Source organism: Ictalurus punctatus, chromosome 13, assembly GCF_001660625.3.
Source record: "Ictalurus punctatus breed USDA103 chromosome 13, Coco_2.0, whole genome shotgun sequence".
Lineage (NCBI taxonomy): Eukaryota > Metazoa > Chordata > Actinopteri > Siluriformes > Ictaluridae > Ictalurus > Ictalurus punctatus.
Window position 1 is genome coordinate 2,395,983 of NC_030428.2, and position 24,018 is coordinate 2,420,000.

A 24,018-nucleotide genomic window follows, 5' to 3' on the forward strand; every position below is an offset into this window, starting at 1 on the left:
CTGACATTTAGAGCCTTTGCTGCACTCTGTTGAGGGGTTATTTGGCTAATCCTCTTTCAAGAAATACCTTGAAATGTCCCTGCATAGTTTAGGGTGCCTGGGTTCAAGTTTGAACTCCTCCTTGTAGCCCATTCTGGGGTTCAAACTTGAGCTTCTTCTCCAGATCAAGATGGCAGAGCAGTCCAAGGTGCTGCTTTCAGGTAGCAGTCTCCCCTGGAGGCGTGGGCTCGAATCCCACTTCTGACAATCAGCCCAGTTGCTGCACCCTCTGTTGAGGGTCTCAAAGACTGTTTGTAATGTAGTTCCTCTTTGCATGGAACTCATTTTGAAGTAAGTAACTTGAAATGTATATTGCTGAAGCAAGGCTGAAGCAAGGCTTTTTACGTAGTTGTGGCCGAGTGGTTAAGGCGATGGACTTGAAATCCATTGGGGTTTCCCCGCGCAGGTCTGAATCCTGCCAACTACGTCTGAGATTTGGTTTGTGATTCCAGTGCTGGGGTAGCAAGAGTGAGGACAAACCTGTCTGGATTCTTCCCTAAAACACCATGTACCTTAAATGCTATTAAAAGTTTACAGTTGTTGCATACCTGCTGTTGTACTGAGAATTTACCAATTGAACCAATGGATGCTTTTCATTCTGAGGGACCCAAGAGTCTGGTGTTGTTCCTTTAAACATTCAGGAGCTGCCCAGATGATGGTTCGCATCCAACCCACATCCAAATCCAAAGGGACAAAATCGCTGACGATCGTTAAGCAGTTCATGTGAATAAAGAAATAAAGAAAGAAAAAAACTGTACACAGAATAAATTACACCAAAAATACACTGGGAACAGTTTAACTAAATCTTTATGAAGTGAAACAATATTACGGTTTCAACATTTCCTATTATTGCTGTCACTGAAAGGTACCAAAGCTTGCAGAAAATGACATTAAAACCGAAGTATATGTGATACAACTGGGGTAACATCCAGAGACACATTGCACCAGTCACAGAAGACGGTAAAGGGAAATGCACAGAGGAGACCGCCCCAACGAGAAGCGCTTATGAATATATTGTAAATCAAGTGCTCCTATTTGAAGAAGTCTAATTGTGCTTTCTTTTGAAAGTATTGGATGTTGTCCGAACTGTTTAACGTTTAATCAATTGAAAAAATAAACGAATAAATAAATAAATGAATAAACAAAAAAATATCAATCAATCAATCAATAAATAAATAATAAAATGAAAAAAAAAGGAAGTATCTTTAGTTGCTTCAATCACCCAAAAGCACCCCAACAAATAGCACTTACCATTCAGGAAGGTCAGAGCCATTGATAGAATAACGACCGTGACAATAAGACAGATGGGTGGTCTGCTTCTTTGCATCTTCTCCTGCCGCATTCACCACAACAAATATAATCACTACATTCCCGCTATCCTAGAAGTTGTCCACTGAGAATTTACCAGTTGACCACCATTTCATTCTGAGGGGCCTGAGTCAAGTGTTGTTCCTTTGAATGCTCAGAGTCTGATCATAACTTGAGATGATTCACAGTCCAACCCACAGAATCCAATGTGACAATAGAAGTGATGATGGCAGATCACTCCATGTGAATGAACCAGGTGATTCACACATTGACAGGCAGTTATCACTCTAGATTGAGAGTAGGTACACAGCCAAATGATGCTTTCACTGATGTATTCAAAAGTATTGCTCTAAGAGATTTCAGCGTATGTTTCACTAAATATCTGTGCAAGAATTTTAAGAAATATTTATGAAGAGAAAGACTCAAGTTAGAATCTCAACAACGATGAATGTGATTATAGTTTCACACATCCGTGGTGTCCAAATTCACTGAAAGTTGCCCCAACTTGTAAGCAACAAGCAACTACCCCAACAAGTAGCACTTACCAAATGATTCAGACAGGTCAGAGCCATTGTTAGGGTATCAGTTGTAACAATAATGCTGAGTGACCTCTTCCCTATCAACCGTAAGAATTCTCAATAAGAGTAAACAATCATTGCATACCTGCTATTGTACAAAGTCTTCAGTCAGATATTACCGCTTGCCCACTATTGAATTGTGAGATGCCAGACTCGGGCGTTGTTCATCTCAGTGTCTGGTTTGCTGTGGCTGTTACCCAAGCTTGTATGACAAGCTATGGAGCCGTTAAAAATCCAGGTATGTCACCTTAAAAAGTGTTGTCCTCTCCTGGAAACATTTGGGTCAAAATACTGCATGGGTTCCCTTTAAATCACTGCCCGTAGATATTCGACCAGTCAGACAAGTGTTTATACGACTAGCACACGACTCAACATAATGTGCATCGTGCACGGTCCACGACGCGCAGCTTCAACGTGTCAGGATGGCCGAGCGGTCTAAGGCGCTGCGTTCAGGTCGCAGTCTCACCTGGAGGCGTGGGTTCAAATCCCACTCCTGACATTTAGAACCTTTGCTGCACTCTGTTGAGGGGTTATTTGGCTGTTCCTCTTTCAAGAAATCCCTTGAAATGTCCCTGCATAGTTTAGGGTGCCTGGGTTCAAGTTTGAACTCCTCCTTGAGCTTGAGCTTCTTCTCCAGAGCAGAGCAGTCCAAGGTGCTGCGTTAAGGTCGCAGTCTCCTCTGGAGGAGTGGGTTCAAATCCCACTTCTGACAACCTGACCAGTTGCTCGGTCGAGGGTCTGAAAGACTGTTTGTAACGTAGTACCTCTTTGCATGGAATTCATTTTGAAGTAAGTCACTTGAAATGTTTAGTTTAGAACGCTTACAAACAGGTTTAAGCTTCTGTTTGCCACACTATGAAATGCTTAAGAGATGTTCACTGAAGCCCATTCTAGTCCTAAACTATAACACTGTCTTGATTCTATGGCATGCTCCGTGGGTGGTTGCCGAGGGAACCAACTACACTGCCTCGTTGTGTTGCCGAAATACCTGAGCAGGGTCCCTAACGGAAGCCTATACATTCTGAAACAAAGTGCATGGATCAAATACGATCAGACAGTGGTCCATGCTGAAGCAAGGCTTTTTACGTAGTTGTGGCCGAGTGGTTAAGGCGATGGACTTGAAATCCATTGGGGTTTCCCCGCGCAGGTCCGAATCCTGCCAACTACGTCTGAGATTTGGTTTGTGATTCCAGTGCTGGGGTAGCAAGAGTGAGGACAAACCTGTCTGGTTTCTTCCCTGAAACACCATGTACCTTAAATGCTTTTAAAAGTTTACAGTTGTTGCATACCTGCTGTTGTACTGGGAATTTACCAATTGAATGAATGAATGAATGCTTTTCATTCTGAGGGACCCAAGAGTCTGGTGTTGTTCCTTTAAACATTCAGGAGCTGCCCAGATGATGGTTCGCATCCAACCCACATCCAAATCCAAAGGGACAAAATCGCTGACGATCGTTAAGCAGTTCATGTGAATAAAGAAATAAAGAAAGAAAAAAACTGTACACAGAATAAATTACACCAAATACACTGGGAACAGTTTAACTAAATCTTTATGAAGTGAAACAATATTACGGTTTCAACATTTCCTATTATTGCTGTCACTGAAAGGTACCAAAGCTTGCAGAAAACGACATTAAAACCGAAGTATATGTGATACAACTGGGCTAACATCCAGAGACACATTGCACAAGTCACAGAAGACGGTAAAGGCAAATGCACAGAGGAGACCGCCCCAACGAGAAGCGCTTATGAATATATTGTAAATCAAGTTTAGAACGCTTACAAATAGGTTGAAGCTTCTGTTTGCCTCACTATGCTTAAGAGTTGTTCACTGAAGCCCATTCTAGGCTTAAACTACAACACTGTCTTGATTCTATGGCACTGTCCATGGATGGTTGCCGAGGGAACCGACTACACTGCCTCGTTGTGTTGCCGAAATGCCTGAGCAGGGTCCCTGACGGAAGCCTATACATTCTGAAACAAAGTGCATGGATCAAATACGATCAGACAGTGGTCCATGCTGAAGCAAGGCTTTTTACGTAGTTGTGGCCGAGTGGTTAAGGCGATGGACTTGAAATCCATTGGGGTTTCCCCGCGCAGGTCCGAATCCTGCCAACTACGTCTGAGATTTGGTTTGTGATTCCAGTGCTGGGGTAGCAAGAGTGAGGACAAACCTGTCTGGATTCTTCCCTGAAACACCATGTGCCTTAAATGCTATTAAAAGTTTACAGTTGTTGCATACCTGCTGTTGTACTGAGAATTTACCAATTGAACCAATGGATCAATGGAGGTTCTCTCCACAAAGGTTCAAAACCAATCTGAGCCCTTGCTTTGTTCCTCAACTTGTCCTTCTGTATCTGAGGGCTGTTGTGCTCTGGCTTGTACCACAAGGAAGCTATCCATCATCGTTAGTCCAATGCCATCTTGTGATGTCAACAGTCCAGCTCTGATCAAGGACTGTGTTGATGCTAGTCTGATGATCACAAAAGCCCCTTTTCAGGGTATCCACGCTTTCTACCTTTGGTTTAGTGTCTTGGTGTACCAACTTCGGCTGTAAGAACCAGCAAGCTCTCCATGTCACAAAACAAGTTTCACAAGATAGTCAGTCGAACTCTGGCCGAGACCATCTTGTGATGTGAAGAATCCAGCTGTGAATAAGGAGCGCATTTATGCTTGACTGCTTATCACAGAGGCCCCTTTCAGGGAATGCAAATTCCAGAAGAAATCATTTTCAGCAACGTTCCAATAGAGGATGAAAGGAGCATCTTGCACACTAATCATGAGGACAACGTAAGTTCAGAGTTACTACCACTTAATATTGGCTTCCTTTGTGTTCTTTGGATTGTACCTGGAAGTGTCCATTTCTGAATGAAAAAATAACCTAATTCAGACAAAATCAGTCTAAAGAACACTGGTTGGGGATGTCCCCTAGCCAACAGAATGTAGTTGATGGAATTATTGCAGTGGTAATAGATCGTGGCTAAATAAACAACGTTTTGTTGCAGGTTATGATAGGGGATAGCTTGTTGCGACTTTCTGGGGAATCAAGAACCCTGCTTCGGGATATCTCCCATCTCCCAAAACAATTAGTTATAGCCCTGTTTGAATAAAGCGAAAGCAGCAAAGCCTTACAGATTTCCTGAAAAAAGCATAGGTGACTTGAAAATTCTATGATCAAAAGTTTAGCATGAGCCTGCAGGACTGTGTGTGGCTCGTTCGTCTAGGGGTATGATTCTCGCTTCGGGTGCGACAGGTTCAACTCCCGGACGAGCCCAGGCTTTCTGTTGAACAGTCTGTAGTTTGTTCATTAGAGATCCATGAAGGTTGGAATCCCAAATCAGCTCGTCCTTCTGCAGCTGAGTGCAGTTTTGCTCATTACACCTTTCACAACCACAGCTTTGTAATAAAACCAGTGCTCAGCCATGTTACTTTGATCTCTGAAGACAAAAGCAAAAATAACTGTAGCAGGCACCTATACCACTACATTGAAATGGTTTGTGTGATGGACTAAGGTTGAAACAGCCAGATTGGCTGTTTAGCTTGTTGGGCGAGGGACTTGATTTTGACTTTGTGTGTGAGATGTCCCCAGATGAAATCCTGAATGAGCTCTTACCTTCGTTTTAACTTGTCCCTCTGTAATCGAGGGAACTATTGCCCTTCAATTCAACCGCGATGTAGTTACTCGAACGCCAAGAGCTGCCTGCTTGTTTCTTGCTTGACTGCTTGGTTCTCACGAGTTCTAACAAGGTGCAAAACCAAGATAAGAGCTTGCTTGTTTCTCAACTTGTCCTTCTGTAACAGAGTTTCATTTTGGTCATACTAGTCACCATGAGCAAGCTTTCCATCATCGTTCACATCTTTCACAGTAATGTCTTGTGCAACCATCTCAAACTATTAGCATGAACCTGCAGAACTGTAAGGACATTGTTGTGGATAAAAATGACATGAAATAAACATGAGGGAGACTTAGTATGAGTAATATGTAATTTTATTGATAATTCACAGGACTGGTGGGTGCGTAATCTTGAGGAGAGCGGTGGGGGGAAGAAAATGGGGTGCGTCCTGGGGACATGGGATAGTCAGAGAAGGTGAAGTGAGAGGACCACTGAGAGTGGGGTGGACTGGCAGGTGAGAAGAGGGAAGAATGGTCGGGGCCCAGGTCAGAGAAGGTGACATCTTCCTCAGACTGAAAGCTGGAGGGGGGTTTTGGCTGTGTAGAGGCGTCAATACACACGTTCACGGGGCAGATTCTGTATCGGAGAGGGGGGGGCGGAACCCCGCATTTCCATTTCCAGAGGGGGTGCTGCGAAGAAAGTTAAGTAGCACCATGATATGCGCAAGCTGATAATGAGTGTCCAGATCGAGATCCAGATCCAGATCCAGTAAAGTGGAGAAGAAGGACTGACGATGGGCACCTAGACACACAGAAGCGGTATTAGGCGGATATTGACAAATTGGATTTACACTTTAAAGATCTTTAAGAGTACTACACTATGGTTTATTAGTCGAAGAGTCAAAAAGAAGTATAAGAGCTGAGGAGTGCTAACACACACACACACACTCTCGCACAGTCAAGGGCGGGCATGTAGACATAACACACACACACATAACATTATAACTTTATAAGAATAATAAAAAGGAGTATTAAGATATTATAAGGGTAATATCTTATAATAATAAAATATGTACTCTTTATATATACTCTTTATAAAAATAAAGAGTAGTAGGATATGTAGGACAGTAGAAGGGTAATATAATGATATTATGAAGTAGGAAGTACAGTAAACCGTTTTTCAAGCAGTATAACTATATATAAAATAGAGATATAGAGCAAATATGAAAATAAATTCTAAACTAGAAATACAGAAAAATGTAACTTACTCATAATTCAGATGGTGAAGATTCTTGTCTCGCAAGGAAGGCCTTAATTTTAAGAGAAAACCATGAGGAGCCATTTATAAGGGTAGCTGAGTCAAGCTGCCCCCCCCCGCGAGATAATAGTAAGACCAAGGTGACTCTAAATTGTTTTGTCTCTACACTTTTGAAGCTAATGGTAAATTGAAATACCCCGTTTTAAAACCTAAGCCCTGTTTTTTTAGCTAATGGTAAGTTGAATAGCCCTTTTTTAGAACATAATAGTAAGGTAGATGAGCTCTTTTTTAACCCTATTGGTATTGATATCATAGTCTTCTTGAAACATATGGGTTATTTACTGTGTAAATACAGTATAAATACTGGAGCTTAAGCTCAGGGTATCAGATCACTTCTGAGAATTCTCATCGGTGTGGATCTCGTGTGGTGGAACGGAACCAATAAATCTGGACCCTTGCTTCTTCTCACTCACGGCTGGTGTCTTTTTTTCTATCTCCAACTGGGCTCAGAGGTAGATGTGAGTATTGGCTTCTGTGTTGAATTTTAAGTGTTCTTGGGTAATAGGCTAAATTTGAGACATCAACATACACTTGCAGGGTACAGTGGAACTCCAGTGGTCTATGGTGGTCTAGGGAACCAACTACACTGCCTCGTTGTGTTGCCGAAATACCTGAGCAGGGTCCCTAACGGAAGCCTATACATTCTGAAACAAAGTGCATGGATCAAATACGATCAGACAGTGGTCCATGCTGAAGCAAGGCTTTTTACGTAGTTGTGGCCGAGTGGTTAAGGCGATGGACTTGAAATCCATTGGGGTTTCCCGGCGCAGATCCGAATCCTGCCAACTACGTCTGAGATTTGGTTTGTGATTCCAGTGCTGGGGTAGCAAGAGTGAGGACAAACCTGCCTGGATTCTTCCCTGAAACACCATGTACCTTAAATGCTGTTAAAAGTTTACAGTTGTACTGGGAATTTACCAATTGAATGAATGCTTTTCATTCTGAGGGACCCAAGAGTCTGGTGTTGTTCCTTTAAACATTCAGGAGCTGCCCAGATGATGGTTCGCATCGAACCCACATCCAAATCCAAAGGGACAAAAGCGCTGACGATCGTTAAGCAGTTCATGTGAATAAAGAAATAAAGAAAGAAAAAAACTGTACACAGAATAAATTACACCAAATACACTGGGAACAGTTTAACTAAATCTTTATGAAGTGAAACAATATTACGGTTTCAACATTTCCTATTATTGCTGTCACTGAAAGGTACCAAAGCTTGCAGAAAATGACATTAAAACCGAAGTATATGTGATACAACTGGGGTAACATCCAGAGACACATTGCACCAGTCACAGAAGACGGTAAAGGCAAATGCACAGAGGAGACCGCCCCAACGAGAAGCGCTTATGAATATATTGTAAATCAAGTTTAGAACGCTTACAAATAGGTTGAAGCTTCTGTTTGCCTCACTATGCTTAAGAGTTGTTCACTGAAGCCCATTCTAGGCTTAAACTACAACACTGTCTTGATTCTATGGCACTGTCCATGGATGGTTGCCGAGGGAACCGACTACACTGCCTCGTTGTGTTGCCGAAATGCCTGAGCAGGGTCCCTGACGGAAGCCTATACATTCTGAAACAAAGTGCATGGATCAAATACGATCAGACAGCGGTCCATGCTGAAGCACGGCCTTTTTACATTTGTGGCCGAGTGGTTAAGGCGATGGACTTGAAATCCATTGGGGTTTCCCCGCGCAGGTGCGAATCCTGCCAACTACGTCTGCGATTTGGTTTGTGATTCCAGTGCTGGGGTAGACAGAGTGACAACAAGCCTGACTGTATTCTTCACTGAAACACCATGTACCTTAAATGCTATTAAAAGTTTACAGTTGTTGCATACCTGCTGTTGTACTGGGAATTTGCCAATTGAATGGATGCTTTTCATTCTGAGGGACCCAAGAATCTGGTGTTGTTCCTTTAAACATTCAGGAGCTGCCCAGATGATGGTTCGCATCCAACCCACATCCAAATCCAAAGGGACAAAAGCGCTGACGATCGTTAAGCAGTTCATGTGAATAAAGAAATAAAGAAAGAAAAAAACTGTACACAGAATAAATTACACCAAATACACTGGGAACAGTTTAACTAAATCTTTATGAAGTGAAACAATATTACGGTTTCAACATTTCCTATTATTGCTGTCACTGAAAGGTACCAAATCTTGTAGAAAATGACATTAAAACCAAAGTATATGTGATACAACTGGGGTAACATCCAGAGACACATTGCACCAGTCACAGAAGACGGTAAAGGCAAATACACAGAGGAGACCGCCCCAACGAGAAGCGCTTATGAATATATTGTAAATCAAGTGCTCCTATTTGAAGAAATCTAATTGTGCTTTCTTTTGAAAGTATTGGATGTTGTCCGAACTGTTTGACGTTTAATCAATTGAAAAAATAAACGAATAAATAAATGAATAAACAAAATAATATCAATCAATCAATCAATCAAAAAATAATAAAATGAAAAAAAAAGGAAGTATCTTTAGTTGCTTCAATCACCCAAAAGCACCCCAACAAATAGCACTTACCATTCAGGAAGGTCAGAGCCATTGATAGAATAACGACTGTGACAATAAGACAGATGGGTGGTCTGCTTCTTTGCATCTTCTCCTGCCGTATTCACCACAACAAATATAATCACTACATTCCCGCTATCCTAGAAGTTGTCCACTGAGAATTTACCAGTTGACCACCATTTCATTCTGAGGGGCCTGAGTCAAGTGTTGTTCCTTTGAATGCTCAGAGTCTGATCATAACTTGAGATGATTCACAGTCCAACCCACAGAATCCAATGTGACAATAGAAGTGATGATGGCAGATCACTCCACGTGAATGAACCAGGTGATTCACACATTGACAGGCAGTTATCACTCTAGATTGAGAGCCAAATGATGCTTTCACTGATGTATTCAAAGGTATTGCTCTAAGAGATTTCAGCGTATGTTTCACTAAATATCTGTGCAAGAATTTTAAGAAATATTTATGAAGAGAAAGACTCAAGTTAGAATCTCAACAACGATGAATGTGATTATAGTTTCACACATCCGTGGTGTCCAAATTCACTGAAAGTTGCCCCAACTTGTAAGCAACAAGCAACTACCCCAACAAGTAGCACTTACCAAATGATTCAGACAGGTCAGAGCCATTGTTAGGGTATCAGTTGTAACAATAATGCTGAGTGACCTCTTCCCTATCAACCGTAAGAATTATCAATAAGCGTAAACAATCATTGCATACCTGCTATTGTACAAAGTCTTCAGTCAGATATTACCGCTTGCCCACTATTGAATTGTGAGATGCCAGACTCGGGCGTTGTTCATTTCAGTGTCTGGTTTGCTGTGGCTGTTACCCAAGCTTGTATGACAAGCTATGGAGCTGTTAAAAATCCAGGTATGTCACCTTAAAAAGTGTTGTCCTCTCCTGGAAACATTTGGGTCAAAATACTGCATGGGTTCCCTTTAAATCACTGCCCGTAGATATTCGACCAGTCATACAAGTGTTTATACGACTAGCATACGACTCAACATAATGTGCATTGTGCACGGTCCACGACGCGCAGCTTCAACGTGTCAGGATGGCCGAGCGGTCTAAGGCGCTGCGTTCAGGTCGCAGTCTCCCCTGGAGGCGTGGGTTCAAATCCCTCTCCTGACATTTAGAGCCTTTGCTCAACTCTGCTGAGGGGTTATTTGGCTGTTCCTCTTTCAAGAAATACCTTGAAATGTCCCTGCATAGTTTAGTGCCTGGGTTCAAGTTTGAACTCCTCCTTGTAGCCCATTCTGGGGTTCAAACTTGAGCTTCTTCTCCAGATCAGGATGGCAGAGCAGTCCAAGGTGCTGCGTTCAGGTAGCAGTCTGGAGGCGTGGACTCAAATCCCACTTCTGACAATCAGCCCAGTTGCTGCACCCTCTGTTGAGGGTCTCAAAGACTGTTTGTAATGTAGTTCCTCTTTGCATGGAACTCATTTTGAAGTAAGTCACTTGAAATGTATAGTTTATAACGCTTACAAATAGGTTGAAGCTTCTGTTTGCCTCACTATGCTTAAGAGTTGTTCACTGAAGCCCATTCTAGGCTTAAACTACAACACTGTCTTGATTCTATGGCACTGTCCATGGATGGTTGCCGAGGGAACCGACTACACTGCCACGTTGTGTTGCCGAAATGCCTGAGCAGGGTCCCTGACGGAAGCCTATACATTCTGAAACAAAGTGCATGGATCAAATACGATCAGACAGTGGTCCATGCTGAAGCAAGGCTTTTTACGTAGTTGTGGCCGAGTGGTTAAGGCGATGGACTTGAAATCCTTTGGGGTTTCCCCGCGCAGGTCCGAATCCTGCCAACTACGTCTGAGATTTGGTTTGTGATTCCAGTGCTGGGGTAGACAGAGTGACAACATGCCTGACTGTATTCTTCACTGAAACACCATGTACCTTAAATGCTATTAAAAGTTTACAGTTGTTGCATACCTGCTGTTGTACTGGGAATTTGCCAATTGAACCAATGGATGCTTTTCATTCTGAGGGACCCAAGAGTCTGGTGTTGTTCCTTTAAACATTCAGGAGCTGCCCAGATGATGGTTTGCATCCAACCCACATCCAAATCCAAAGGGACAAAATCGCTGACGATCGTTAAGCAGTTCATGTGAATAAAGAAATAAAGAAAGAAAAAAACTGTACACAGAATAAATTACACCAAATACACTGGGAACAGTTTAACTAAATCTTTATGAAGTGAAACAATATTACGGTTTCAACATTTCCTATTATTGCTGTCACTGAAAGGTACCAAAGCTTGCAGAAAATGACATTAAAACCGAAGTATATGTGATACAACTGGGGTAACATCCAGAGACACATTGCACCAGTCACAGAAGACGGTAAAGGCAAATGCACAGAGGAGACCGCCCCAACGAGAAGCGCTTATGAATATATTGTAAATCAAGTGCTCCTATTTGAAGAAGTCTAATTGTGCTTTCTTTTGAAAGTATTGGATGTTGTCCGAACTGTTTAACGTTTAATCAATTGAAAAAATAAATGAATAAATAAATAAATGAATAAACAAAAAAATATCAATCAATCAATCAATCAATAAATAATAAAATGAAAAAAAAGGAAGTATCTTTAGTTGCTTCAATCACCCAAAAGCACCCCAACAAATAGCACTTACCATTCAGGAAGGTCAGAGCCATTGATAGAATAACGACCGTGACAATAAGACAGATGGGTGGTCTGCTTCTTTGCATCTTCTCCTGCCGCATTCACCACAACAAATATAATCACTACATTCCCGCTATCCTAGAAGTTGTCCACTGAGAATTTACCAGTTGACCACCATTTCATTCTGAGGGGCCTGAGTCAAGTGTTGTTCCTTTGAATGCTCAGAGTCTGATCATAACTTGAGATGATTCACAGTCCAACCCACAGAATCCAATGTGACAATAGAAGTGATGATGGCAGATCACTCCATGTGAATGAACCAGGTGATTCACACATTGACAGGCAGTTATCACTCTAGATTGAGAGTAGGTACACAGCCAAATGATGCTTTCACTGATGTATTCAAAGGTCTTGCTCTACTCTGTTGCTGCACTCTGTTGAGGCTGTTCCTCTTTCAAGAAATCCCTTGAAATGTCCCTGCATAGTTTAGGGTGCCTGTGTTCAAGTTTGAACTCCTCCTTGTAGCCCATTCTGGTTCAAACTTGAGCTTCTTCTCCAGATCTGGGTGGCAGAGCATCTGAACCCTTGCTTCTTCTCACTCACGGCTGGTGTCTTTTTTTCTATCTCCAACTGGGCTCAGAGGTAGATGTGAGTATTGGCTTCTGTGTTGAATTTTAAGTGTTTTTGGGTAATAGGCTAAATTTGAGACAGCAACATACACTTGCAGGGTACAGTGGAACTCCAGTGGTCTATGGTGTAGCATCCATGAGCAGTTTGGCCCGTTGGTCTAGTGGTATGATTCTCACCTCGGGTGTGAGAGGCCTGGGTTCAAATCCCGGATGAGCCCAAGGTTTATGTTGAATAGTTTACCTCTGGGTTGCTTGGCTGTTTAGTTCGTGAGAAGTTCAAATTACAGATAAAATTAAGAGGTAATAAAAAAAAAAAACTGAACTACTCCCGACAGTATTCCACAGAAAGCAAGGAGAGGCAGAAGGTGCCTTGAAGTTCTGAGCAAGCACCTGAGTGGCCTGTGTAGATATAAGTGGACAAATCCTTTTGATGTTGAAAAGGAGAAATCGGCATGACCTTGTCAGATTAGCATGTAAGAAGAAAATGACAGTTGATTGTCTGTGGTTACCTCAAGGTTGTGTGCAATGACAGAGATCTGACAGTTGTCCAGGAAGATCAAAAGTTTCTGACATGGGAATGAATCACCTGGAATGAACAGCACTTCAGAGTAGCTAAACACACTGAGATCTGAGCTGCAACATGAGTGGATGAGGAATTGAAGTAGTGGATGAGTTGAATGTCATCCACATAGAAGTGGTATGAAAACCCACATGTGTATATGGCCACACTAAGATATCGAGCATAGAGGGAGAACAGAAGATGACCAATTACTGAGCCTTGTGGAAACCCATGGAGGGTCTACATTGAGCAGATGTGGGTCGCCTGATATGACCAACCCTCCAGGTAGGAATCCAACCATTGCCATGCTGCACCTCGAATTCCAAGACTCATTAGTATGGACAAGAGAGTCTTGTGGTTGAATGTATCAAACACTCCTGAAAGATCGAGGAGGATAAGGACTGACCTTACCTTGCTGTTAACTCTTCCTTCTGTAATCGAGGAAATTTTTGCTCTTCACCTCAACCGAGCTTCATAATGATCTGGCTGCTTGGCTCTCAGGAGGTTCTCTCCACAAAGGTTCAAAACCAATCTGAGCCCTTGCTTTGTTCCTCAACTTGTCCTTCTGTATCTGAGGGCTGTTGTGCTCTGGCTTGTACCACAAGGAAGCTATCCATCATCGTTAGTCCAATGCCATCTTGTGATGTCAACAGTCCAGCTCTGATCAAGGACTGTGTTGATGCTAGTCTGATGATCACAAAAGCCCCTTTTCAGGGTATCCACGCTTTCTACCTTTGGTTTAGTGTCTTGGTGTACCAACTTCGGCTGTAAGAACCAGCAAGCTCTCCATGTCACAAAACAAGTTTCACAAGATAGTCAGTCGAACTCTGGCCGAGACCATCTTGTGATGTGAAGAATCCAGCTGTGAATAAGGAGCGCATTTATGCTTGACTGCTTATCACAGAGGCCCCTTTCAGGGAATGCAAATTCCAGAAGAAATCATTTTCAGCAACGTTCCAATAGAGGATGAAAGGAGCATCTTGCACACTAATCATGAGGACAATGTAAGTTCGGAGCTCCTACCACTTAATATTGGCTTCCTTTGTGTTCTTTGGATTGTACCTGGAAGTGTCCATTTCTGAATGAAAAAATAACCTAATTCAGACAAAATCAGTCTAAAGAACACTGGTTGGGGATGTCCCCGAGCCAACAGAATGTAGTTGATGGAATTATTGCAGTGGTAATAAATCGTGGCTAAATAAACAACGTTTTGTTGCAGGTTATGATAGGGGATAGCTTGTTGCGACTTTCTGGGGAATCAAGAACCCTGCTTCGGGATATCTCCCATCTCCCAAAACAATTAGTTATAGCCCTGTTTGAATAGAGCGAAAGCAGCAAAGCCTTACAGATTTCCTGAAAAAAGCATAGGTGACTTGAAAATTCTATGATCAAAAGTTTAGCATGCGCCTGCAGGACTGTGTGTGGCTCGTTCGTCTAGGGGTATGAGTCTCGCTTCGGGTGCGACAGGTTCAACTCCCGGACGAGCCCAGGCTTTCTGTTGAACAGTCTGTAGTTTGTTCATTAGAGATCCATGAAGGTTGGAATCCCAAATCAGCTCGTCCTTCTGCAGCTGAGTGCGGTTTTGCTCATTACACCTTTCACAACCACAGCTTTGTAATAAAACCAGTGCTCAGCCATGTTACTTTGATCTCTGAAGACAAAAGCAAAAATAACTGTAGCAGGCACCGATACCACTATATTGAAATGGTTTGTGTGATGGACTAAGGTTGAAACAGCCAGATTGGCTGTTTAGCTTGTTGGGCGAGGGACTTGATTTTGACTTTGTGTGTGAGATGTCACCGGTTGAAATCCTGAATGAGCTCTTACCTTCGTTTTAACTTGTCCCTCTGTAATCGAGGGAACTATTGCCCTTCAATTCAACCGCGATGTAGTTACTTGAACGCCAAGAGCTGTCTGCTTGTTTCTTGCTTGACTGCTTGGTTCTCACGAGTTCTAACAAGGTGCAAAACCAAGATAAGAGCTTGCTTGTTTCTCAACTTGTCCTTCTGTAACAGAGTTTCATTTTGGTCATACTAGTCACCATGAGCAAGCTTTCCATCATCGTTCACATCTTTCACAGTAATGTCTTGTGCAACCATCTCAAACTATTAGCATGAACCTGTAGAACTGTAAGGACATTGTTGTGGATAAAAATGACATGAAATAAACATGAGGGAGACTTAGTATGAGTAATATGTAATTTTATTGATAATTCACAGGACTGGTGGGTGCGTAATCTTGAGGAGAGCGGTGGGGGGAAGAAAATGGGGTGCGTCCTGGGGACATGGGATAGTCAGAGAAGGTGAAGTGAGAGGACCACTGAGAGTGGGGTGGACTGGCAGGTGAGAAGAGGGAAGAATGGTCGGGGCCCAGGTCAGAGAAGGTGACATCTTCCTCAGACTGAAAGCTGGAGGGGGGTTTTGGCTGTGTAGAGGCGTCAATACACACGTTCACGGGGCAGATTCTGTATCGGAGAGGGGGGGGCGGAACCCCGCATTTCCATTTCCAGAGGGGGTGCTGCGAAGAAAGTTAAGTAGCACCATGATATGCGCAAGCTGATAATGAGTGTCCAGATCGAGATCCAGATCCAGATCCAGTAAAGTGGAGAAGAAGGACTGACGATGGGCACCTAGACACACAGAAGCGGTATTAGGCGGATATTGACAAATTGGATTTACACTTTAAAGATCTTTAAGAGTACTACACTATGGTTTATTAGTCGAAGAGTCAAAAAGAAGTATAAGAGCTGAGGAGTGCTAACACACACACACACACTCTCGCACAGTCAAGGGCGGGCATGTAGACATAACACACACACACATAACATTATAACTTTATAAGAATAATAAAAAGGAGTATTAAGATATTATAAGGGTAATATCTTATAATAATAAAATATGTACTCTTTATATATACTCTTTATAAAAATAAAGAGTAGTAGGATATGTAGGACAGTAGAAGGGTAATATAATGATATTATGAAGTAGGAAGTACAGTAAACCGTTTTTCAAGCAGTATAACTATATATAAAATAGAGATATAGAGCAAATATGAAAATAAATTCTAAACTAGAAATACAGAAAAATGTAACTTACTCATAATTCAGATGGTGAAGATTCTTGTCTCGCAAGGAAGGCCTTAATTTTAAGAGAAAACCATGAGGAGCCATTTATAAGGGTAGCTGAGTCAAGCTGCCCCCCCCGCGAGATAATAGTAAGACCAAGGTGACTCTAAATTGTTTTGTCTCTACACTTTTGAAGCTAATGGTAAATTGAAATACCCTGTTTTAAAACCTATTGGTAAGTCGAAAAGCCCTGTTTTTTTAGCTAATGGTAAGTTGAATAGCCCTTTTTTAGAACATAATAGTAAGGTAGATGAGCTCTTTTTTAACCCTATTGGTATTGATATCATAGTCTTCTTGAAACATATGGGTTATTTACTGTGTAAATACAGTATAAATACTGGAGCTTAAGCTCAGGGTATCAGATCACTTCTGAGAATTCTCATCGGTGTGGATCTCGTGTGGTGGAACGGAACCAATAAATCTGGACCCTTGCTTCTTCTCACTCACGGCTGGTGTCTTTTTTTCTATCTCCAACTGGGCTCAGAGGTAGATGTGAGTATTGGCTTCTGTGTTGAATTTTAAGTGTTCTTGGGTAATAGGCTAAATTTGAGACAGCAACATACACTTGCAGGGTACAGTGGAACTCCAGTGGTCTATGGTGGTCTAGGGAACCAACTACACTGCCTCGTTGTGTTGCCGAAATACCTGAGCAGGGTCCCTAACGGAAGCCTATACATTCTGAAACAAAGTGCATGGATCAAATACGATCAGACAGTGGTCCATGCTGAAGCAAGGCTTTTTACGTAGTTGTGGCCGAGTGGTTAAGGCGATGGACTTGAAATCCATTGGGGTTTCCCCGCGCAGGTCCGAATCCTGCCAACTACGTCTGAGATTTGGTTTGTGATTCCAGTGCTGGGGTAGCAAGAGTGAGGACAAAACCTGCCTGGATTCTTCCCTGAAACACCATGTACCTTAAATGCTGTTAAAAGTTTACAGTTGTACTGGGAATTTACCAATTGAATGAATGCTTTTCATTCTGAGGGACCCAAGAGTCTGGTGTTGTTCCTTTAAACATTCAGGAGCTGCCCAGATGATGGTTCGCATCCAACCCACATCCAAATCCAAAGGGACAAAAGCGCTGACGATCGTTAAGCAGTTCATGTGAATAAAGAAATAAAGAAAGAAAAAAACTGTACACAGAATAAATTACACCAAATACACTGGGAACAGTTTAACTAAATCTTTATGAAGTGAAACAATATTACGGTTTCAACATTTCCTATTATTGCTGTCACTGAAAGGTACCAAAGCTTGCAGAAAACGACATTAAAACCGAAGTATATGTGATACAACTGGGCTAACATCCAGAGACACATTGCACAAGTCACAGAAGACGGTAAAGGCAAATGCACAGAGGAGACCGCCCCAACGAGAAGCGCTTATGAATATATTGTAAATCAAGTTTAGAACGCTTACAAATAGGTTGAAGCTTCTGTTTGCCTCACTATGCTTAAGAGTTGTTCACTGAAGCCCATTCTAGGCTTAAACTACAACACTGTCTTGATTCTATGGCACTGTCCATGGATGGTTGCCGAGGGAACCGACTACACTGCCTCGTTGTGTTGCCGAAATGCCTGAGCAGGGTCCCTGACGGAAGCCTATACATTCTGAAACAAAGTGCATGGATCAAATACGATCAGACAGTGGTCCATGCTGAAGCAAGGCTTTTTACGTAGTTGTGGCCGAGTGGTTAAGGCGATGGACTTGAAATCCATTGGGGTTTCCCCGCGCAGGTCCGAATCCTGCCAACTACGTCTGAGATTTGGTTTGTGATTCCAGTGCTGGGGTAGCAAGAGTGAGGACAAACCTGTCTGGATTCTTCCCTGAAACACCATGTACCTTAAATGCTGTTAAAAGTTTACAGTTGTACTGGGAATATACCAATTGAATGAATGCTTTTCATTCTGAGGGACCCAAGAGTCTGGTGTTGTTCCTTTAAACATTCAGGAGCTGCCCAGATGATGGTTCGCATCCAACCCACATCCAAATCCAAAGGGACAAAAGCGCTGACGATCGTTAAGCAGTTCATGTGAATAAAGAAATAAAGAAAGAAAAAAACTGTACACAGAATAAATTACACCAAATACACTGGGAACAGTTTAACTAAATCTTTATGAAGTGAAACAATATTACGGTTTCAACATTTCCTATTATTGCTGTCACTGAAAGGTACCAAAGCTTGCAGAAAACGACATTAAAACCGAAGTATATGTGATACAACTGGGCTAACATCCAGAGAAACATTGCACAAGTCACAGAAGACGGTAAAGGCAAATGCACAGAGGAGACCGCCCCAACGAGAAGCGCTTATGAATATATTGTAAATCAAGTTTAGAACGCTTACAAATAGGTTGAAGCTTCTGTTTGCCTCACTATGCTTAAGAGTTGTTCACTGAAGCCCATTCTAGGCTTAAACTACAACACTGTCTTGATTCTATGGCACTGTCCATGGATGGTTGCCGAGGGAACCGACTACACTGCCTCGTTGTGTTGCCGAAATGCCTGAGCAGGGTCCCTGACGGAAGCCTATACATTCTGAAACAAAGTGCATGGATCAAATACGATCAGACAGTGGTCCATGCTGAAGCAAGGCTTTTTACGTAGTTGTGGCCGAGTGGTTAAGGCGATGGACTTGAAATCCATTGGGGTTTCCCCGCGCAGGTCCGAATCCTGCCAACTACGTCTGAGATTTGGTTTGTGATTCCAGTGCTGGGGTAGCAAGAGTGAGGACAAACCTGTCTGGATTCTTCCCTGAAACACCATGTACCTTAAATGCTATTAAAAGTTTACAGTTGTTGCATACCTGCTGTTGTACTGAGAATTTACCAATTGAACCAATGGATGCTTTTCATTCTGAGGGACCCAAGAGTCTGGTGTTGTTCCTTTAAACATTCAGGAGCTGCCCAGATGATGGTTCGCATCCAACCCACATCCAAATCCAAAGGGACAAAATCGCTGACGATCGTTAAGCAGTTCATGTGAATAAAGAAATAAAGAAAGAAAAAAACTGTACACAGAATAAATTACACCAAATACACTGGGAACAGTTTAACTAAATCTTTATGAAGTGAAACAATATTACGGTTTCAACATTTCCTATTATTGCTGTCACTGAAAGGTACCAAAGCTTGCAGAAAACGACATTAAAACCGAAGTATATGTGATACAACTGGGCTAACATCCAGAGACACATTGCACAAGTCACAGAAGACGGTAAAGGCAAATGCACAGAGGAGACCGCCCCAACGAGAAGCGCTTATGAATATATTGTAAATCAAGTTTAGAACGCTTACAAATAGGTTGAAGCTTCTGTTTGCCTCACTATGCTTAAGAGTTGTTCACTGAAGCCCATTCAAGGCTTAAACTACAACACTGTCTTGATTCTATGGCACTGTCCATGGATGGTTGCCGAGGGAACCGACTACACTGCCTCGTTGTGTTGCCGAAATGCCTGAGCAGGGTCCCTGACGGAAGCCTATACATTCTGAAACAAAGTGCATGGATCAAATACGATCAGACAGTGGTCCATGCTGAAGCAAGGCTTTTTACGTAGTTGTGGCCGAGTGGTTAAGGCGATGGACTTGAAATCCATTGGGGTTTCCCCGCGCAGTTCCGAATCCTGCCAACTACGTCTGAGATTTGGTTTGTGATTCCAGTGCTGGGGTAGACAGAGTGACAACAAGCCTGACTGTATTCTTCACTGAAACACCATGTACCTTAAATGCTATTAAAAGTTTACAGTTGTTGCATACCTGCTGTTGTACTGGGAATTTGCCAATTGAACCAATGGATGCTTTTCATTCTGAGGGACCCAAGAGTCTGGTGTTGTTCCTTTAAACATTCAGGAGCTGCCCAGATGATGGTTCGCATCCAACCCACATCCAAATCCAAAGGGACAAAATCGCTGACGATCGTTAAGCAGTTCATGTGAATAAAGAAATAAAGAAAGAAAAAAACTGTACACAGAATAAATTACACCAAATACACTGGGAACAGTTTAACTAAATCTTTATGAAGTGAAACAATATTACGGTTTCAACATTTCCTATTATTGCTCTCACTGAAAGGTACCAAAGCTTGCAGAAAACGACATTAAAACCGAAGTATATGTGATACAACTGGGCTAACATCCAGAGACACATTGCACAAGTCACAGAAGACGTTAAAGGCAAATGCACAGAGGAGACCGCCCCAACGAGAAGCGCTTATGAATATATTGTAAATCAAGTTTAGAACGCTTACAAATAGGTTGAAGCTTCTGTTTGCCTCACTATGCTTAAGAGTTGTTCACTGAAGCCCATTCTAGGCTTAAACTACAACACTGTCTTGATTCTATGGCACTGTCCATGGATGGTTGCCGAGGGAACCGACTACACTGCCTCGTTGTGTTGCCGAAATGCCTGAGCAGGGTCCCTGACGGAAGCCTATACATTCTGAAACAAAGTGCATGGATCAAATACGATCAGACAGTGGTCCATGCTGAAGCAAGGCTTTTTACGTAGTTGTGGCCGAGTGGTTAAGGCGATGGACTTGAAATCCATTGGGGTTTCCCCGCGCAGGTCCGAATCCTGCCAACTACGTCTGAGATTTGGTTTGTGATTCCAGTGCTGGGGTAGCAAGAGTGAGGACAAACCTGTCTGGATTCTTCCCTGAAACACCATGTGCCTTAAATGCTATTAAAAGTTTACAGTTGTTGCATACCTGCTGTTGTACTGAGAATTTACCAATTGAACCAATGGATGCTTTTCATTCTGAGGGACCCAAGAGTCTGGTGTTGTTCCTTTAAACATTCAGGAGCTGCCCAGATGATGGTTCGCATCCAACCCACATCCAAATCCAAAGGGACAAAAGCGCTGACGATCGTTAAGCAGTTCGTGTGAATAAAGAAATGAAGAAAGAAAAAAACTGTACACAGAATAAATTACACCAAATACACTGGGAACAGTTTAACTAAATCTTTATGAAGTGAAACAATATTACGGTTTCAACATTTCCTATTATTGCTGTCACTGAAAGGTACCAAAGCTTGCAGAAAATGACATTAAAACCGAAGTATATGTGATACAACTGGGGTAACATCCAGAGACACATTGCACCAGTCACAGAAGACGGTAAAGGCAAATGCACAGAGGAGACAGCCCCAACGAGAAGCGCTTATGAATATATTGTAAATCAAGTGCTCCTATTTGAAGAAGTCTAATTGTGCTTTCTTTTGAAAGTATTGGATGTTGTCCGAACTGTCTAACGTTTAATCAATTGAAAAAATAAATGAATAAATAAATAAATGAATAAACAAAAAAATATCAATCAATCAATCAATCAATCAATAAATAATAAAATGAAAAAAAAAAGGAAGTATCTTTAGTTGCTTCAATCACCCAAAAGCACCCCAACAAATAGCACTTACCATTCAGGAAGGTCAGAGCCATTGATAGAATAACGACCGTGACAATAAGACAGATGGGTGGTCTGCTTCTTTGCATCTTCTCCTGCCGCATTCACCACAACAAATATAATCACTACATTCCCGCTATCCTAGAAGTTGTCCACTGAGAATTTACCAGTTGACCACCATTTCATTCTGAGGGGCCTGAGTCAAGTGTTGTTCCTTTGAATGCTCAGAGTCTGATCATAACTTGAGATTATTCACAGTCCAACCCACAGAATCCAATGTGACAATAGAAGTGATGATGGCAGATCACTCCATGTGAATGAACCAGGTGATTCACACATTGACAGGCAGTTATCACTCTAGATTGAGAGTAGGTACACAGCCAAATGATGCTTTCACTGATGTATTCAAAGGTCTTGCTCTACTCTGTTGCTGCACTCTGTTGAGGCTGTTCCTCTTTCAAGAAATCCCTTGAAATGTCCCTGCATAGTTTAGGGTGCCTGTGTTCAAGTTTGAACTCCTCCTTGTAGCCCATTCTGGTTCAAACTTGAGCTTCTTCTCCAGATCTGGGTGGCAGAGCATCTGAACCCTTGCTTCTTCTCACTCACGGCTGGTGTCTTTTTTTCTATCTCCAACTGGGCTCAGAGGTAGATGTGAGTATTGGCTTCTGTGTTGAATTTTAAGTGTTTTTGGGTAATAGGCTAAATTTGAGACAGCAACATACACTTGCAGGGTACAGTGGAACTCCAGTGGTCTATGGTGTAGCATCCATGAGCAGTTTGGCCCGTTGGTCTAGTGGTATGATTCTCACCTCGGGTGTGAGAGGCCTGGGTTCAAATCCCGGATGAGCCCAAGGTTTATGTTGAATAGTTTACCTCTGGGTTGCTTGGCTGTTTAGTTCGTGAGAAGTTCAAATTACAGATAAAATTAAGAGGTAATAAAAAAAAAAAACTGAACTACTCCCGACAGTATTCCACAGAAAGCAAGGAGAGGCAGAAGGTGCCTTGAAGTTCTGAGCAAGCACCTGAGTGGCCTGTGTAGATATAAGTGGACAAATCCTTTTGATGTTGAAAAGGAGAAATCGGCATGACCTTGTCAGATTAGCATGTAAGAAGAAAATGACAGTTGATTGTCTGTGGTTACCTCAAGGTTGTGTGCAATGACAGAGATCTGACAGTTGTCCAGGAAGATCAAAAGTTTCTGACATGGGAATGAATCACCTGGAATGAACAGCACTTCAGAGTAGCTAAACACACTGAGATCTGAGCTGCAACATGAGTGGATGAGGAATTGAAGTAGTGGATGAGTTGAATGTCATCCACATAGAAGTGGTATGAAAACCCACATGTGTATATGGCCACACTAAGATATCGAGCATAGAGGGAGAACAGAAGATGACCAATTACTGAGCCTTGTGGAAACCCATGGAGGGTCTACATTGAGCAGATGTGGGTCGCCTGATATGACCAACCCTCCAGGTAGGAATCCAACCATTGCCATGCTGCACCTCGAATTCCAAGACTCATTAGTATGGACAAGAGAGTCTTGTGGTTGAATGTATCAAACACTCCTGAAAGATCGAGGAGGATAAGGACTGACCTTACCTTGCTGTTAACTCTTCCTTCTGTAATCGAGGAAATTTTTGCTCTTCACCTCAACCGAGCTTCATAATGATCTGGCTGCTTGGCTCTCAGGAGGTTCTCTCCACAAAGGTTCAAAACCAATCTGAGCCCTTGCTTTGTTCCTCAACTTGTCCTTCTGTATCTGAGGGCTGTTGTGCTCTGGCTTGTACCACAAGGAAGCTATCCATCATCGTTAGTCCAATGCCATCTTGTGATGTCAACAGTCCAGCTCTGATCAAGGACTGTGTTGATGCTAGTCTGATGATCACAAAAGCCCCTTTTCAGGGTATCCACGCTTTCTACCTTTGGTTTAGTGTCTTGGTGTACCAACTTCGGCTGTAAGAACCAGCAAGCTCTCCATGTCACAAAACAAGTTTCACAAGATAGTCAGTCGAACTCTGGCCGAGACCATCTTGTGATGTGAAGAATCCAGCTGTGAATAAGGAGCGCATTTATGCTTGACTGCTTATCACAGAGGCCCCTTTCAGGGAATGCAAATTCCAGAAGAAATCATTTTCAGCAATGTTCCAATAGAGGATGAAAGGAGCATCTTGCACACTAATCATGAGGACAACGTAAGTTCAGAGTTACTACCACTTAATATTGGCTTCCTTTGTGTTCTTTGGATTGTACCTGGAAGTGTCCATTTCTGAATGAAAAAATAACCTAATTCAGACAA

General features: G+C 42.3%; 10 non-coding genes across 10 annotated transcripts; all 10 read left to right on the top strand.

Moving 5' to 3' along the window:
* The first annotated feature begins 2,341 nt into the window (after nucleotides 1-2,341).
* trnal-cag (transfer RNA leucine (anticodon CAG)) lies at nucleotides 2,342-2,424 on the top strand. The gene has a single exon. It is a non-coding gene; the product is annotated as a tRNA-Leu (tRNA).
* A 587-nt stretch (nucleotides 2,425-3,011) lies between these two features.
* trnas-uga (transfer RNA serine (anticodon UGA)) lies at nucleotides 3,012-3,093 on the top strand. Its single transcript has one exon. It is a non-coding gene; the product is annotated as a tRNA-Ser (tRNA).
* An 871-nt stretch (nucleotides 3,094-3,964) lies between these two features.
* On the top strand, nucleotides 3,965-4,046 carry trnas-uga (transfer RNA serine (anticodon UGA)). Its single transcript has one exon. It is a non-coding gene; the product is annotated as a tRNA-Ser (tRNA).
* Nucleotides 4,047-10,428: 6,382 nt separating this feature from the next.
* trnal-cag (transfer RNA leucine (anticodon CAG)) lies at nucleotides 10,429-10,511 on the top strand. The gene has a single exon. It is a non-coding gene; the product is annotated as a tRNA-Leu (tRNA).
* A 2,278-nt stretch (nucleotides 10,512-12,789) lies between these two features.
* trnap-cgg (transfer RNA proline (anticodon CGG)) lies at nucleotides 12,790-12,860 on the top strand. Its single transcript has one exon. It is a non-coding gene; the product is annotated as a tRNA-Pro (tRNA).
* A 4,208-nt stretch (nucleotides 12,861-17,068) lies between these two features.
* On the top strand, nucleotides 17,069-17,150 carry trnas-uga (transfer RNA serine (anticodon UGA)). Its single transcript has one exon. It is a non-coding gene; the product is annotated as a tRNA-Ser (tRNA).
* Nucleotides 17,151-17,997: 847 nt separating this feature from the next.
* Nucleotides 17,998-18,079, top strand: trnas-uga (transfer RNA serine (anticodon UGA)). The gene has a single exon. It is a non-coding gene; the product is annotated as a tRNA-Ser (tRNA).
* Nucleotides 18,080-18,925: 846 nt separating this feature from the next.
* trnas-uga (transfer RNA serine (anticodon UGA)) lies at nucleotides 18,926-19,007 on the top strand. Its single transcript has one exon. It is a non-coding gene; the product is annotated as a tRNA-Ser (tRNA).
* A 1,816-nt stretch (nucleotides 19,008-20,823) lies between these two features.
* Nucleotides 20,824-20,905, top strand: trnas-uga (transfer RNA serine (anticodon UGA)). Its single transcript has one exon. It is a non-coding gene; the product is annotated as a tRNA-Ser (tRNA).
* Nucleotides 20,906-22,498: 1,593 nt separating this feature from the next.
* trnap-cgg (transfer RNA proline (anticodon CGG)) lies at nucleotides 22,499-22,569 on the top strand. The gene has a single exon. It is a non-coding gene; the product is annotated as a tRNA-Pro (tRNA).
* Nucleotides 22,570-24,018: the final 1,449 nt, after the last annotated feature.